This window comes from Calliphora vicina, chromosome 2 (assembly GCF_958450345.1).
Source record: "Calliphora vicina chromosome 2, idCalVici1.1, whole genome shotgun sequence".
NCBI classification, from domain to species: Eukaryota; Metazoa; Arthropoda; class Insecta; order Diptera; family Calliphoridae; genus Calliphora; species Calliphora vicina.
The window spans coordinates 70,102,676-70,118,907 of NC_088781.1; the positions used below are offsets into that span (position 1 = coordinate 70,102,676).

Below are 16,232 nucleotides of genomic sequence, written 5' to 3' on the forward strand. Positions count from 1 at the left end.
GCATTGCTACAAGCTTCCATATCAAAATAAGTAATGAAAAGCTACTAAAATCAAAAAAGTTGATAAATTTTATTTTTTTTTAGATATTCTTATCAATTTTTGACAATTTTTTTCACTATCGCACCCTGTACATAATTAATATTTAAATACGAAGTCAAAAATTGGCTCCTAGAGAATGATTCAGCTTTCTGTTTTTAGCAATCTATGAACTTTTGATGAAATCCTTTTTTAATTTTTTTTATTATCAAAGAAGGAAACGAAAAATCTAAAATTTTTGTGTTTTTGATAAAATTCTGAAGAAATGTAATTAACATTTTTAATTACAGATACAAAAGGGTAAGAAATAAAATAAGATTATTTATAATGAGAATAAGCTCTATAAAATTAAAATACAGAATGTCTAAAAATGTAAAATCCCCAAAAATGGATGTAAATCCCCAAATTTTGTTAAAATCCCCAAACGAAATTCTGTCCCCAAAAAACTCTTGAAATCCCCAAATCGGGGACAAATCCCCACATCTGGCTACAACTTGTATGCAAGGCGAATTTATAGATTCGTTGTATGTATTTATTATTAACAAGCTGAACCCTGTCCGCGTTGCTGGCCTTTAGAAAACATCTGTTTTATATTGCATATCGATTTTAATATACAGTGTCGGAAAAAGTCGGTAATGCAACCTTCAATGTTAATACATGTGGTAGCATTTCGGATGGTTCCAATGAATTCAGAAATTAAGTACGACAATCAGCGTTGCCACTCATAAAATATTTTTCCTACCAAATTTCTAATTAAAAACTACCAAAGCCTACCAAAACCTACCAAATTTAAAATATTTGAGAAATGCTATATGGATTCGTTTCAAAATTAATAGTTAACTTAAAATTATATTATTGCTGCTATAAAATTATCCAGAGGAAAATGATATTGAAGCAGAGTTTAACACATATTATTAGAAAATAAAAGTTTTGAGAGCCCTTTGGCATTTTTTGATCTCAACACTACTAAATAAATACACATTTACCTGACTAAACTAAATATTTTATAAAATGCTATCTTCATATTTTGCAAATATGTAGTTTTATTATTTTGGCTTAACATAAGTAGTTTTTTCGTTATTATTTTAATTATTTTGTTCTTAAAAATACTTCTGTATTCAGAAATATCGTAGCCTACCAAAATACGACGAATATCAATTCAATCAATCAATTTGTTAACTTTAAACTACCAATTTTGGTCCAATTGGACCAATGCGGCAACGCTGACGACAATCGACAACTTGTTCTTCGTTCATTACTGTGTCAATCGATTTGTATTTTATTGTTTCGCCAGACACTTTCAATTGTATTTGGTCATCGAGCTTGTTAACATCATAATTTTTTAATTAAAAGTAGATTTCATATGGAAATTTGCAAGAGTAAACAAAATTGTTTATCACAGACCGAAAATCAAAAATCTGACTATACACTGTTACCCAAAAGGCTTTTCTGAAGATTCCGTGAAAATTTTATCAAAATCGGTCCAGCCATTTTTGAGTCCATACGGATCATACATACACACATCCATTTTTATGAAATATATGGCATTAGCGGTATAATGTAAAAATTGGATCCATTTTTATATATATAGATGAAAAATGTTTGTATGAGAAAATTCGAAAATCTTCTTTACGAAATCACCGAATGGACCTAATGTATTTTAGGTGTCCAAACCCATATTCAGAAAATTTCCTTTCCAATGATACCAGTTTGGAGCTAATCGATTTTTTGTATTTTATATATATAGATATATATATAATTTATAATTTATGTAAAGGAAGGCTTATGAACACTAGTGTGTCCCAAAAAAAAATTTTGTTGGGGCTCAAGATTATAGGGTAAAGTATTTCTGGGATTTTTTTCAGATTTTACGGAAGAGGCTTACAGGTCGCTCAAGTCGAGTTTTTGCCAAAATTCGGGTTTGTCTGCCTTTTTTGAGTTTTCTTCTTAACTTTGTCAAAACCCACTATTTTTTTTTACTTTTGCGGAAACATTTTAAAAGAAGAATGTCCAAGCTTTATTTTTGTGTGCAAAAACTAATAGTTTTTGCAATAACGTGCCCTACATTAAAATTTTTCGTAATTTTTCCATAAATTTTGTAAATAACGATTTATAACTTTTAAAACTTTTATGAAAATGAAAAAAAAAATAACAATGTAGTTTGAAAGACCAATTAATTCTTAATAATTTAGGGACCATAATTTTTGAATTTGCTTTACTTTACCCTATAAGCTTTTAAATTATGTTTGAGCACCCATGAAAATATAAAAATAAAAAAATAAAAAAAATGAACACGTCCGAACAAAACCAGAAATGGATATACATTAGGGTGGGTCGATTTTTTCACGAAAAATCGTATAGCAGAAACGCATTCTACGGAAAATTCTAAGAAATTTTCCGCTAGAAACCATAGGTCTAAAATCAAATCCTATCTTGCGCATTTCGTCTTTTATCCAATTTCAGTAATTATTTTTTTTTTAAGTTTTTTGTTGGAAATAAATACATATGAAATTAATTTTGTTATTAAAATTCATTGTTACTTTTTTTCAAAAACGTTTGTAATATCTTCCGCAATGCTCACTCACACCCTGTTCTGATCCTTCCCATTTTTGGTTAAACCTCGTGCACTGATAAGAAATGGAATCATGTAAAGTTTGAAGACTTTCACAATTATAGTTCTTCAGATATACCAAATTACTCCCATACAAAGTGAGTTGCCACGGCCACTAATTATTCGGAGTGTGTTTATTTGGTCCGTACAGAACTCAGGTCTTAACTTGTTATTAATATGTGTCATCATTCGCTTATCATGAGTATTTTCTGATGTCATTCAAAATACACATTGGGTAGCGGGGGGTTTGTTCGTAAAGAAGTGGTTCAACGTGTTCTTCATGTGTTACTGCAATTCCTGAACGTTGTATATTTATCGTTTCCAAAAAGTGCTCTTTCCATCTGTAGAGCTGGGCTCGTGTACACAGAAAAAACTATTTCTTAAACCGTTTCAAATACAAAAATTATTGAATAGAATATTTTCGTAATTGAAAACATATTTTTGTTATTTTTTGTGTTTCAATTACGAAAATTATCTATTCAATCATTTTTGTATTTGAAATTCAACCAATAACGAAAATTGTATATTCAATTGTCAAAATAATCAAATTCAAAACTAAAAATTCAATAGGAAATAGGTCTGTTCATTTACTTTCCCAGTAAATACTTGCAACGAGAGAATAAAATCAAAATTTACAAAATTACTCTCTTAAATTCTCAAAAATAGTAAAAAGTAAATGAACGCTTTTCCAGTAAAAATTGTTTTATACACACAATTTTCTTATTTTATTCCTTTTAAAATGTATAAATACTCACATTTTCTTCAATTTTATTGAAAATTCTTTTGTTTTGACATTTTTTCATCACAAAAATTAAATTTTAAATAAATAAACAATAACACAAAACATATAAAATATAAGCTGCTAACTATTACGAGTTCAAAATAGTACTTGTAATCAGGGATGCCAGATGAATTTGGGAAAAAATCGTCAATATCCCGATAAAAAAGACAAAAATCGTCATTTCGAATTTTAAAAATCGTCAAAAAAATCGGAAAATTAAAAAGGTAAAGAATTCTAACAGGAATTTTAAATTTCTATTTAAAAAGTGAACGAAAACATCATATTTATCAAAAAACATTTCTTAAAATTGAAGTTTATAAATAAGGGATCACTAAAATAAAAAAAGTAAAGCTCAATTTAATTATAATATAAGGTTTTATTCAGAAGTTTTTTTAATTTTAAATAAAACACAAAATAGAATTTAATGTCTATAATCTTTATTATGACCCGAATGAACAATATCTGACATTACTTTTTAAATATAATTTCATTAAAATATAGCATTTGGTCCATTTGGAAGGTAATAATGCCTGAGATTAAAGCATAAATTCAAGCTTGGTGGCTTCAATTGATGTTATTATATTCTGAATAAATTTTGTCAAAATAGAAAAAGGTGCTTTAGAATTTTTACGTTTTATTTCAGTAATTTATTTACAAAAATTGATTTAAAATCTAAAAATTTTAATTGACAAAATTCAAAATCTAAATATTCACCAACAAAATGAGAAAATTCTTTAACTATTTCATAAAATAGTACCATATTTTCATAATGCAGAAAATCGTCATTTTCGAGAAAGAAATCGTCAAATTGCTATTTTTGAAACCAAAAATCGTGAAAATGACGATAAATCGTCAAATCTGGCGGCTATGCTTGTAATAGTTTGCAATGAGAGAACACTCTCTAAAATTTATACGCTCTTGATTTTTTCTCTACTTGCAAGTTTTTGAGTTAATGAACGCTTTTCCAGTAACAATTGTTACTTTTAGTTATTGAACATAGCTAATATCAAGAAATTTTGTTTTTGAGCAAATGAATACTTGATTTAATTATGAAATAATTGAAACTAGTTCAATATGGGATAAATGTTTGAATTGAAATATAATTTTTTCTGTGTATTAGTAATAATTTCTCCGTTTTTGCTTCTAACTGATACTGATTTTTCGATGCAACGACCATTGAATTTTTTCGTAATATCGAAAAGCTTTTCCATGTCATGTGACTTTGATGCTTCATCAGCAGATATAGCTAGGCGTTGAATGAACCCTCTTTTATCATTTCTAATTGCACGTCTGACAATTTTATCGAACTAGTTATATTCTCTTGGAGCCGCTTTCTTTTCATAGCATTTGTTGCAGCGTTTACATTGTTTTTTTTTAATTTCCACGCTCATTAATCATATTCCATTTCTTTTCGGAGACATATTTATTTTATTTATCGTTTTGATTTTGGGCTATACCAAGTGTGCTTAGGCAAGTATCTTGTATTGCCAGAAGTTAATTGTTTACTCTTTCTTTTAAAGAGTCACAGAACAGATTCTTGAAATGCGGTATTTTCAGGCGGACTACGATATATTTCATACGTAATGATGTCTGTGATTTTTTTATATTTTCTTGGTAGTTTCAAGAGTAATTTACCGAAGAGCATGTAGTGATCAGATCCTATGTCTGCTCCACGTTTATATTTGTGTCTTTACATTTTAGACGGATATGTACCAGTTTGATTCCAACAGACTTCGCTCATACTAGGGTATTCAATCGGTTAACCGTTAATCGGTTAACCGATTAATTTTGGTCGCTTAACTGTTCGAATAATTCAAAATTGCCGATTTTCAAATAACGAATAAACCGATTAATTTGTGTCGGTTAACCGATTAACCGAAATTTCTTTTTTTGCACTTTAACATAATTTTTTTGTTTTTAATTTTCCATTTTAATTCAAATACAAATGTCAAAGTAAAATTACATATTTTTTCGAACATTCAAGAAATATGTTTGGTGAGTATTATAATAACTTAATTTACATGTAATTGTCGGATGAGAACATAATAATAGACGAAACTGGAGACACTACTGAAATAAGTTTTTTTTTCACAACTTATCGAAATTATTAAAAGTATTTAAAATCTAAATAGTCCAAAAAGGACTCCAATGGTATAATGGAGGATTTTATATGCTTAGAAAAAACTAAAAAAATAACTGACAAATTGGATATTCTTTACCTTGTCTTACTTTCGATTTCTCCAACATCTACAATCAGCGTGAGAGTTTTTTCCAAGTCGAGTTTTATTAAAACTAAAGAAAATTATTTACTGTTTGGTTGAATTGTTATGTTATGTTTATTCTTTATGTTTTTGTTCTTTTTATTAATAAAATACTTCAATAAGTACACAAAATTCGTGATTTAGTTTCAGTTTAACATTTAAATATAATTTATTCGGTTAATCGAATAATTTAAAATTAACCGATTATTAACCGATTAAATCTAAACCCCGATTAATTATTTGCTCGATTAACCGATTAACCCAGAAACCCGATTAATTGAATACCATAGCTCATACCAAGGAAGCATAGACTATTCTTGTTTAAAATTCTACTAACTTGCTCAATATTGCCTAATTGATAGAGTGTTCTAACCTTCCATGTAGCGAATCAAAGTCCTTTATTCAAAGTCTTATTGAGTTTCTGGGAATTGTTTGTGAGGTTTCGGATATAATGAGGAATTGGCACAAGATATCCTATTCTGATGATGGGACTGCCAAATAAGACATCAGACCTGCTATACTGTGCTTCAGAGACAGAATCATCTCCTAGTTACCTGAGACGTCATCTAGACCATCAGACTACACACGTTAGCTAGTTCTGAAGGGTATCACAAACCATTGGCCGGGGAATACCTAGTCTGAGGCTGGCGGTGAGAGTTGCTTTAAAAATTAAGCAAAATAATCATTCCTAGCCATTCCCAAGTGAATGAAAATGAGAGAACTTTCAAATTCTGTTTATTGCCACAAACCCTCAGACATTTTTATATATTGTTAAGTTTTTACCTTTTAAAAACTGTGGTTTATTTACTTTTAATAATCCGTATTATTTTAATTGCAAATAAAAGCGATCAGTAGTTTAAAAATTGTAACAACATTTTTTACACACTTTATAATGCCCAACAATACACTGGTAATACAGTTAATGTTAATTCGAATAGCGTCTCTGATAAACTATCAGATCTGTTACCATTTATATACACAGTGTCATCTAGTAGTTTCATGAATTATTTAACGGACAAAACCAGAATGTTCTATTTTCAGAGCTTTTAGCAGCTTTAATCTTAATGTTATCAGCTTTAACAGTTAATGTTGTCATACTTACTGACATAAATGTTGCAAACAGCCGCTACAGACCGTTAAATACAAATTGATAATGTAATTTTTTAGCAATATTAAGTTAAATCTGGAAAAATGCGTAATTCATTTCGACAGACAATTTTTTCAAATCAGAATGTATATAAACAAATATAACCTTCGCCAATACCCACCCGGGTGGTACTGCACTGGTATATGTGACGAAAAAATATTTAAAAAAATCAAAAAAACCTCATAAATAGTTTAAAATGGTTTTAATAAATTCTACAGAACTCTAAAACATGTTTAGAGAGTCTTAATTTCATTTAAATCGAAACAAAATTGAAAAAAATTATTAAACTACTAAATCTGTAATGGTCACCCGGATAGGTATTGGTAAAGCGAATGTTACAAGTTATAATGTTAAGTACCTTAATAATTCCTTTAAGTACTTAAAATTTAAATTTGTGTTATGCCGACCTACTTGAAAAATATATATTTATACAGAGAAAACAGTTTATGTTGTGATAACCGAATTTTTAGCTAATCGAATGATTTAATCCGAATGAACGATTTTTTTTCTGTTATGGATGACAAACTTTTTGTCAATAAAAAATCTATGTAAATCGAATTGTTTAGCTTCAAAATTTTATTCATTACGGAATATATTTTTAAAAAATATAACTATTTTCCGTACATATTCTAAGCAATATTCTAAGCTAACAAACGTTTTGAAAAGGTTAAAATGTACACAGAAAAAACTATATTTCAATTCAAACATTTATCACATATTGAACTGGTTTCAATTATTTAATAATTGAATCAAGTATTCATGTGCTCAAAAACAAAATTTTCTGATATTTTCTATTGAATTTTGAGTTTTGAATTTGATAATTTTGATATTTGAATATACAATTTTCGTTATTGGTTGTACTTTAAATACAAAAATTATTGAATAGATAACTTTCGTAATTGAAAACACATTTTTGTTATTTTTTGATTTTTCAATTACGAAAATTATCTATTCAATAATTTTTGTATTTAAAGTTCAACCAATAACGAAAATTGTATATTCAATTGTCAAAATAATCAAATTCAAAACTAAAAATTCAATAGAAAATATTATACAATATTATACAAAGCACATGAATACTTGATGTAATTATGAATAAAATTGGTGATAAATGTTTGAATTGAAATATAGTTTTTTCTGTGTACGTTTTAACCTTTTCAAAACGTTTGCTTATTTCCTTTAAATAAACCGGATTCTTTTGATTGCAAATAAAAGCCGTTTAGTAGTTTGAAAATTGTAACAACTCTTTATTTATTTAAAATGTACAACAACAGAATTAAATAGTTACTCAATGTTTTTTTATACACGTTTATAAATTCTCAGAAATTCGGACACACACTTTATAATGTACACGAATTCACTTGAAAAACACAGCACTCAGTTGATGTTTATTCGAAAAGCGTCTCTGATAAACTCACTAACGACTGCAACCTCTGCCACTATTTATAACACTGCCATCTGCACTCTAGATTGCTCTTTAACTGTCAAAGCTCGAATATTCTAGATCTAGATAATACATACGCCATCTGTGGTGTACTTTCTACAATGTTCTTTAACTGAATATTCGAATTCGAATATATGGTCGCAGCAAACAGCGTTTCCAACTTACGATCAATGGTCAACTGAAAGCTTTTATTCAATGTTAATAATGCCCACAGATATGTTAAAGTTTGGGCACCGCTATTTGAAAGCACTATGCAACTTTAAATCAGCCGTTAAAATCGTTATATTTGAATTCAAGTACAATTTCGTAACAATATATTAACTTAAATTTATAATTAAAATTAAGTTCATAAAATGTGTTTTATAATCGCAATATTTAATATGCGATTACGATTAAATGGTGCGATTAATTGCGAATACGATTAATATCGATTTGCTATACCTAGCTGGCACATAAGCTCCAAAAAGACTTTTAGACAATCACATGTGGGTTCTGTGATGCCCAAAATGTTGCAATTTTCACGATTAACAAAGGCAAAGATCACTTAAGATGATTATGCTCGGAACTTTAAAGCCTCCAAAGTTTCATTATTATTTGTTCTCTCGTATTCATGCTTAATTTTTATTAAATCTAACAACTGGTGGCAAATTCAAATCATAAGTGAATTGTAGGGCACTCTATATATAAATAATATTCTCGATAGTTGTCATAGAAGTAAAATCGTTGTTACTGGTTACTGATTTTAATGTTCATTCATACGCCATTAAAGCCATACATTTTTTGATTAAACACTACTTGTACCAATACTTGCCATACGTTTTAACTCTAATATAGTATTCAGCTTAATCAATTACTCTTGGATCATAGTCACAATATTTACTGTTCTAACGATACTACTATGATGAAATTAAGGAACTTGTTGGCGTTACCGCACACTCACCCAAGACCTTTTCCAATTATGATCGGACTATTTGTATGTTGAATACATTATCTACTAGCTGAAGTCTTCCCAGTTATTTATAAAATATCAACGTTTCGTCTCCTTAAATTCAAATCAGATACATATTAGTTATATTACTTTATTTTGGTAGAAATTTGTTATCTCAGATATTTATATAAAATTTCTCATACACTAAATGTTATGTATTATTGTTTATAGTTGTTTCATCATTCAAAGTACTCATAATAATTACTACTTGATTTATAATACATAGTTATTTTAAAATAATCTTCTTTGGTACTTATAATGAGACATTCCACACAAATTCTCCACACTTCTAACTGATAATATGTTTAAAAACAAGGTATTTATAGATGTAAATATTTGCTGACTCACCACATACTTATTAAAACTTTAAATTAGACTGTACTATAAAATAAAGAAAAATTGTATATTATCGGGAAGTGAATTAATGTAGAATGCATGCTTATTTGAAAACTTTATCAGCTCTTTTTGAAATTTAAAAATAACTCCCAAAATCCTTTGAGCTTGGAAATAATGTAAAAAATTGTAAATTGTTTTGCATAAACAAAAAGTATTTGATGATTTTTATAATAATATACTAGCTAAACATGTTGTGCTATGCAATAAAATAAAAATATCATAGTATACAAATATACATATGTATCTATGTATTTAAAGATTCATTATAATGTAAACCGATCGATTTCAGTTAACCCATTAGATCCCTATCATTAAACTCATTTTATAAAGGCTTAATCTGCACAATGGGACAATATGGGTATTTTTTTTTTATTAATTTTAACTAATTAACATTTCTATAAAAATATTAATTAGCAGAATAAAAACAGTATGTATGTACACCAAACATTGTACCCAATCGAGTACACCAAACATTCTTTTTGGAATTTTTAAAATTAACATTTGTTTTATTACGCCAAAACAATATATTTATTAGAATACGTTTGTGACCAGGTCACTTCATTTGCTTTTCGGGTATCATAAATTTTCTGAAGGTTTTTGCGTAAATAATAATAATGGCGTCCTTTTTTTTGGAAATAGTTCCAATAACACACGACAGAGGGCGCAAATCCCATAAAAAAATAAAAAAAGGAATTTTAGATTTTTTAAATATGCATGATGAAAAGACATTTTAAGCTTATCAATACGGTACCAATATTTCCTTTCTATCACAACCCGTTAGAAAGTTATGTGGCTTTAAAAATAGTTTGTTAAGGTAAACGAATAAAAAAATTCTAATCTTTTTTTTCGAATAATTTTTCCAGACTACATTGTATATTTGTGTCATGGTATGAATTGATTTCAATTTAAAAAGACTTTCTTAAATAGTATGATTTTTTCATATTTTCTGCTTTATAATAAAATCGTCTGGGTACAAAAAAAAACTGGGTCCACATAATATTCAAAGATCCGTCTGTCTGTCTGTGTGTTGAAAATTGTTCCCGACTTCCCATACAATAAAATTATTATATTATTTTTGTATAACTCAAGCACGGATCAATGGGGGTTATAATAATTGATATCATGATGAAATTGGACATAAATAAGTATTAAGTATATACAATAATGAAACTAAATCTTTCTACCAACTTTTGTGCGGATCGGTCCATAATTTGACCCTACCCACTATATAATTCCTATTTCAGAAAAATATTTTATTGTCACATATTGATGGTGGGTATTAGGGTATTCATTCGACTAATGATCGTTCGATTAATCGAATAATTTCTTACGAATAATTATTCGAACAATTTAAAAATGGCCATTTTCGAATAACGAATAATTCGAACAATTTTATGAAGAATAATCGAATAAAACGAATAAATGGTCATATATATTTAAATTTATTAAATTGCTTAAAATTTTTCATAATTTCAATTTAAATAAGTAATAATGACTCACAAAGATTGTATTGTTTCTGAAATTCCACAAATAACTAAAGACAAAGGGACTTTCGATCAATGTAGATGAGTGTTCCGATAGATCGTTCTATAAATATTTAAAAATTACTGCAAAAAGTTACAATTCTAAAAACAAATCTTTCAAAATTTTAAAAGAATCGCAATTAATAATCAAAATATTAACTTAGATTAAAGTGGAGTTGAATGTGATGGAGAATGTGATTTTGAAACGGTCGTCGAAAGTGATATTGAGGATGACATTTATAATGATTACATTGAAATACATGAAGACCGTGATCTTAAAATATATGTATATAAGTGATGTTATTAAACGCGTACGTAAGTGTTGCAAAATATTTAATAAATCGAATGATAAACACAAATATTGCAAACTATAGGTTTTGTTGCAAGAAAAACATGCAGTTCGTCTTATACATGATTTTGAACATCGTTGAACAAACATCTTTGTCTAACATGGTAATAAACTTTTTGAGTATTTGTAAAGGCGTCAATCATTAACTGCCTGACTTCAAATTAGCCACGTTCACTAACATGATATCAAACTTTGGACAGATTCCCTTTATTGTGTAATTCCCCAAGACCACTTTATTAAGCAAAGATTCGGCATTGATAGAGCTTGATGTATACAATGTATACAATTTGTTATAAATAATTTAGAAATAGTGAATCATTAATTTACTAAAGAATTAGTTACTCAATTTAAAACCCGAATTAATGAACGACATAAAAACGTTTATATTGTATTTGAATTCAGGATCATGTCCAACTAGCTCAAATTTTTTAAAGCATAGCTCCAAAACTGAAACTAAAGGGTTTGCTAGTCAATTGTTGTGTATATTGTTCGGGAGTTAATCTGATCAGAATATATCTGTTGAAAATTTAATGATGGACTTTGTTTTCAAATGCTCTTTAACATTATCAATACTTGAATTGTTAACTTTAACGTTTTTTTTTTGTTTTTCTTTAACAATAAAATATTAAAAAACAGACATCAAAACTTCATTCTTTACTTTTTTAAACAAATTTAAATTATTCGAATAATTCGATTAATTTTAAACGTGTGATCGAATTATTCGAACAAGTTAAAATCTCTTATTCGAATTATTCGTTTTATTCGAACAAGAGAAAAATCGAATAATTCGAATACCCTAGTGGGTATACAGCTAAATATAACACTCTTACTTGTTTTAAGTGTATTTTCAATAATATTATTACTTGGAGCTTAAAGAATAAATATATGTATTAGACCGTCTCACTTTTCATTTTTTTTCGAAATTCTTCAGGCACATTTTCTGAATCTACCAAGAATTTTTTTAGGCAAAATGCATTTTTTCCAAAAAATTAAAAAATCTTGTTTTAGTAATTTGCTTCTAACTCAAGAAAGCTAATTAAATTTTCTAAATGTTTCTTAAAGCAACATTGGCATTTTGTTCAATGGTTTTTTATTCATAGCATTACAAATTCAGATTTTCAAATACAAACTTATCATTTTTTTAAATTTATGCTTACCTTTTCTTATATAAAAATTGAACGAGTCAAAATTTTTATATTCTGTAAATGCAGTATGGTAGAAAATTTTAAAATGAAGATTGACTAAAGTGTTTTATTTGTAAATTTGCTTAAATTTCATTAAGGCATAATATAAAGTAAGAAGAGATTGATGTTGGTTTTTATTTTTAAAAAAGAGAATCCCACAATTCTTAAAAATTGGAGCGAAAATCCCAAAAATTATAGTTTTTACAATTTTCCATAGGGCCCACATTTCCATCGCGGCTGGGAAAATACTTTATGGTTAAATAGGGAACACATCGAGGTTTCCAAGGCTGCTTTCCGTTTTCTGATCCCAGCTTTTGGATTATAGAACATGTGGGCCAAATTTGAAATTTTGATAAAAAAAATATAGGTCAACTTCCAAAGGGCGTACGGCATAGTCGAAAAATAGGACATGTTTTTTATATCAAAATGTTCTCTGTTACATAGTTTCCAGAAACACAAAAAATTGTTATATCTTTTTAAAGAAAGTTTTTTTTTTTAACAAAGAAAGAGCTTTCGATCAAAAAACAGCAATCAATCTATTTTTAAATTTAAAATTGTTTATTTTTCGGGTCCATTCGGTCTAAAAGTACGACCTATATTTTTAAAAAAGCGGACAAAGGTATAGTAGAATTTTAAAATTTAAATTCTGAAATGCCTATAACTCGGAAATTATAAGAGATAAATAGCACACATAAGTATGTTTTTCAAGACATAGCCAAGCGCTTTCCAAAAATCAAATGGGAAACAAAAAATGGAACGTGTTTAAAAATTGTACGATAGTATCCTACTTTGAGCCCCCATAGCGCCGTCCCTGGAGCATTTATAGGGCGCATTTTAAAACATTAAACTCGAATACTCCTTGGCTACCATCATGTCAAATTTTATCGGATCGGATCGGACCAGTCGTTTAGAAATGCCAGATTTATTTTCAAAAAATTTTGATTCTGCCCGACTGTGTAGTGATGGAAAACAGTGAGCAAAATATGATTCAAGACTTTTTAGCATATTTCCAAACTGCAACAAAAGAACAATTTCATCAAATTGGAAAAAATAAAAAACCAACATCAGTCTCTTCTTACTTTATATTAATGTATTTATGAAATCGAAGCAAATTTACAAATAAACAACTTTAGTATTTCATCATTTCAACTAAAACTGCAGTTTTTCTTAACAAAATGCTACTGTTATTTACATCAAAATCTTCATTTTAAAATTGTCTACCATACTGCATTTACAGAATATAAAAATTTTTTAAATTTTTATATAAGAAAAGTTAAGCAAAAATTAAAAAAACATTTTGGAAATTTAATTAGCTTTCTAATGCTTGAGTTAGAAGCAAATTACTAAAAAAAAGATTTTTTAATTTTTTGGAAAAAATGCATTTTGCCTAAAAAAACGAAAAAGCGATTTGAGAGACCACTTCCCGTTCATCCATATTTAAGTGTTATACACCAAAAAAATCGATGTGCCTGAAGGAATTTCGAAAAAAGTGTAAAAACTGAGACGGTCTAATATGTATGTATGTATATATAAATATTAGAGTTAATTTCAAAAATTTGATTTGCGGGTATCATAATTTTTCTAAAGGTTTTTGTGTAAATAAAAATAATGGCGTCCTTTTTTTTGGAAAATTTTCACTCCTTGTGGTGGTTCAACGCACCCAAAGACGCCCATTTTGAGCACATTTTTAGAGCAAAAACTGTTGAATATATTACAACTCTGATTTCACCAGTCGATTCTGCATCAAAAATTAATGCAATTGATGTTTTTGAATCCTTAAAAATAGTTCCAAAAACACACGAAATGGCAAATCTCATAAAAAATAAAAAAATAATTTAAGATTTTTTAAACATACACGATGAAAAGGCATAACTTTTTAACGGGTTGTGATAGAAAGGAAATATTGGTACCGTGTTGATAAGCTTAAAATGTCTTTTCATCGTGCATGTTTAAAAAATCTAAAATTCCTTTTTTATTTTTTAATGAGATTTGCCATTTCGTGTGTTTTTGGAACTATTTTTAAGGATTCAAAAAACATCAATTGTGTTAATTTTTGATGCAGACCGCATAGACGCATGATTAATATTATTTTTCAGCTACATCACATTTATATTTATCATACGCTCCATAAACAAAGTTTATACACAACCATACATCATATAAAGTCACAAAAATGGTGATTTTTTAAAATTTGGTGGGTCGTCTCTCCAAAGTTAGTGAGGGTTGGTCATACATTTAGGCTCGATTGTGGCACTTTAAAAGTGGAATTTTTCAGAAATTTGACCTTTGGGTCAAGATAAGGAACATCAGAATTCATTTTAGAGGTACGAGTACGATTTTCTTTGTCACTTGGTCGATTTTTAATACAATTTTTTGAACGTTGTTTCCCTTTTTTCATATATGTATGTATGAGGCAACGATATTTTTCATTGTTTTCAAAAACATTTTTTACAGAGAGAAGTGGAACTAAGTACCAAGGCGTATTAATCAGGTGAGAGCGTCTCGCCAACAAATACAACAAAGACAATATTTGTTATTTGTCAAGAGATTGAAAATGTCAAAAAATATAAAAAAACAAACAATTAAAATATAAATAAATTATAAGTTTTTATATGAAAAATATAAAAAATTAACAAATAAAAAATCAATTATTGGTATTTTGCTGTAACACTATTTTTTGAAAATTTAATATTAAAAAGGGCGAGCGACGATATAAAGCTAGATGATTCCAGCGGAACTATCAAACTATACATTTATGTATGTCCGTCTGTCTGTCTTAAATATTTTCATTTTAAGTATTTCGAATGTCAACAACAAACAGTAAACAACTTTTTGACACTTTTAAAAACAACATAAATAAAAAAAAATCAGCTGTGCTCGTAACTTCACCTTATTGAATACTGAATACACCTTGCTAAGTACCTTGTTTTTTTCATAAATTCAAAACTAAATAAAAAATAATCATACCAACATAGTACATCCAGAATTAATTAAAAAAAAACAAAAATTTTAAATAAATTAACACAAAATAAAGGTTTTGCGTAATATTGGTGAAAAAGTGTAAATGTTAATGTTATAATATCCATGTATTCTGGCATGACAAGGAGAGTAAAATGAAGTCATGTTCTTTGTTACACACTTACCTCCATATTCTCAATATCTGGTTATCGGCTTTCGTAACGATAAATCTCCAATTAACATTTTTTTGTATGAGAACTGTCAGTTTAACGTCACGATTAAAAATAACCAGAGATTGAGAAAATGGGGGTTAATGATGTACAAAATTAAAAACACTTTGAAATTTCTTAAAAATTCTTGAAAACATTGCCACATTTTTGCACCACAGTGTATGTACTTGACGATTAGAGAATTTAAATGTCTAGTTGACATTTTCATGGCCCAGATGATGACGCTTCAAACTAATGAACAAACAACACTTCATGTGTAAATCTCTTAACAATTCTACATACGTTGATACTCGTAGATATGTACATTGTACATATATATTTAAA

At 28.0% G+C, this 16,232-nt stretch overlaps 1 protein-coding gene across 1 annotated transcript in view; it reads left to right on the plus strand.

Annotated features, from left to right (window-relative positions):
- Positions 1-16,232, plus strand: part of LOC135952232 (receptor-type tyrosine-protein kinase FLT3) — a 96,678-nt gene that overhangs the window by 27,254 nt on the left and 53,192 nt on the right. The window lies entirely within an intron of this gene.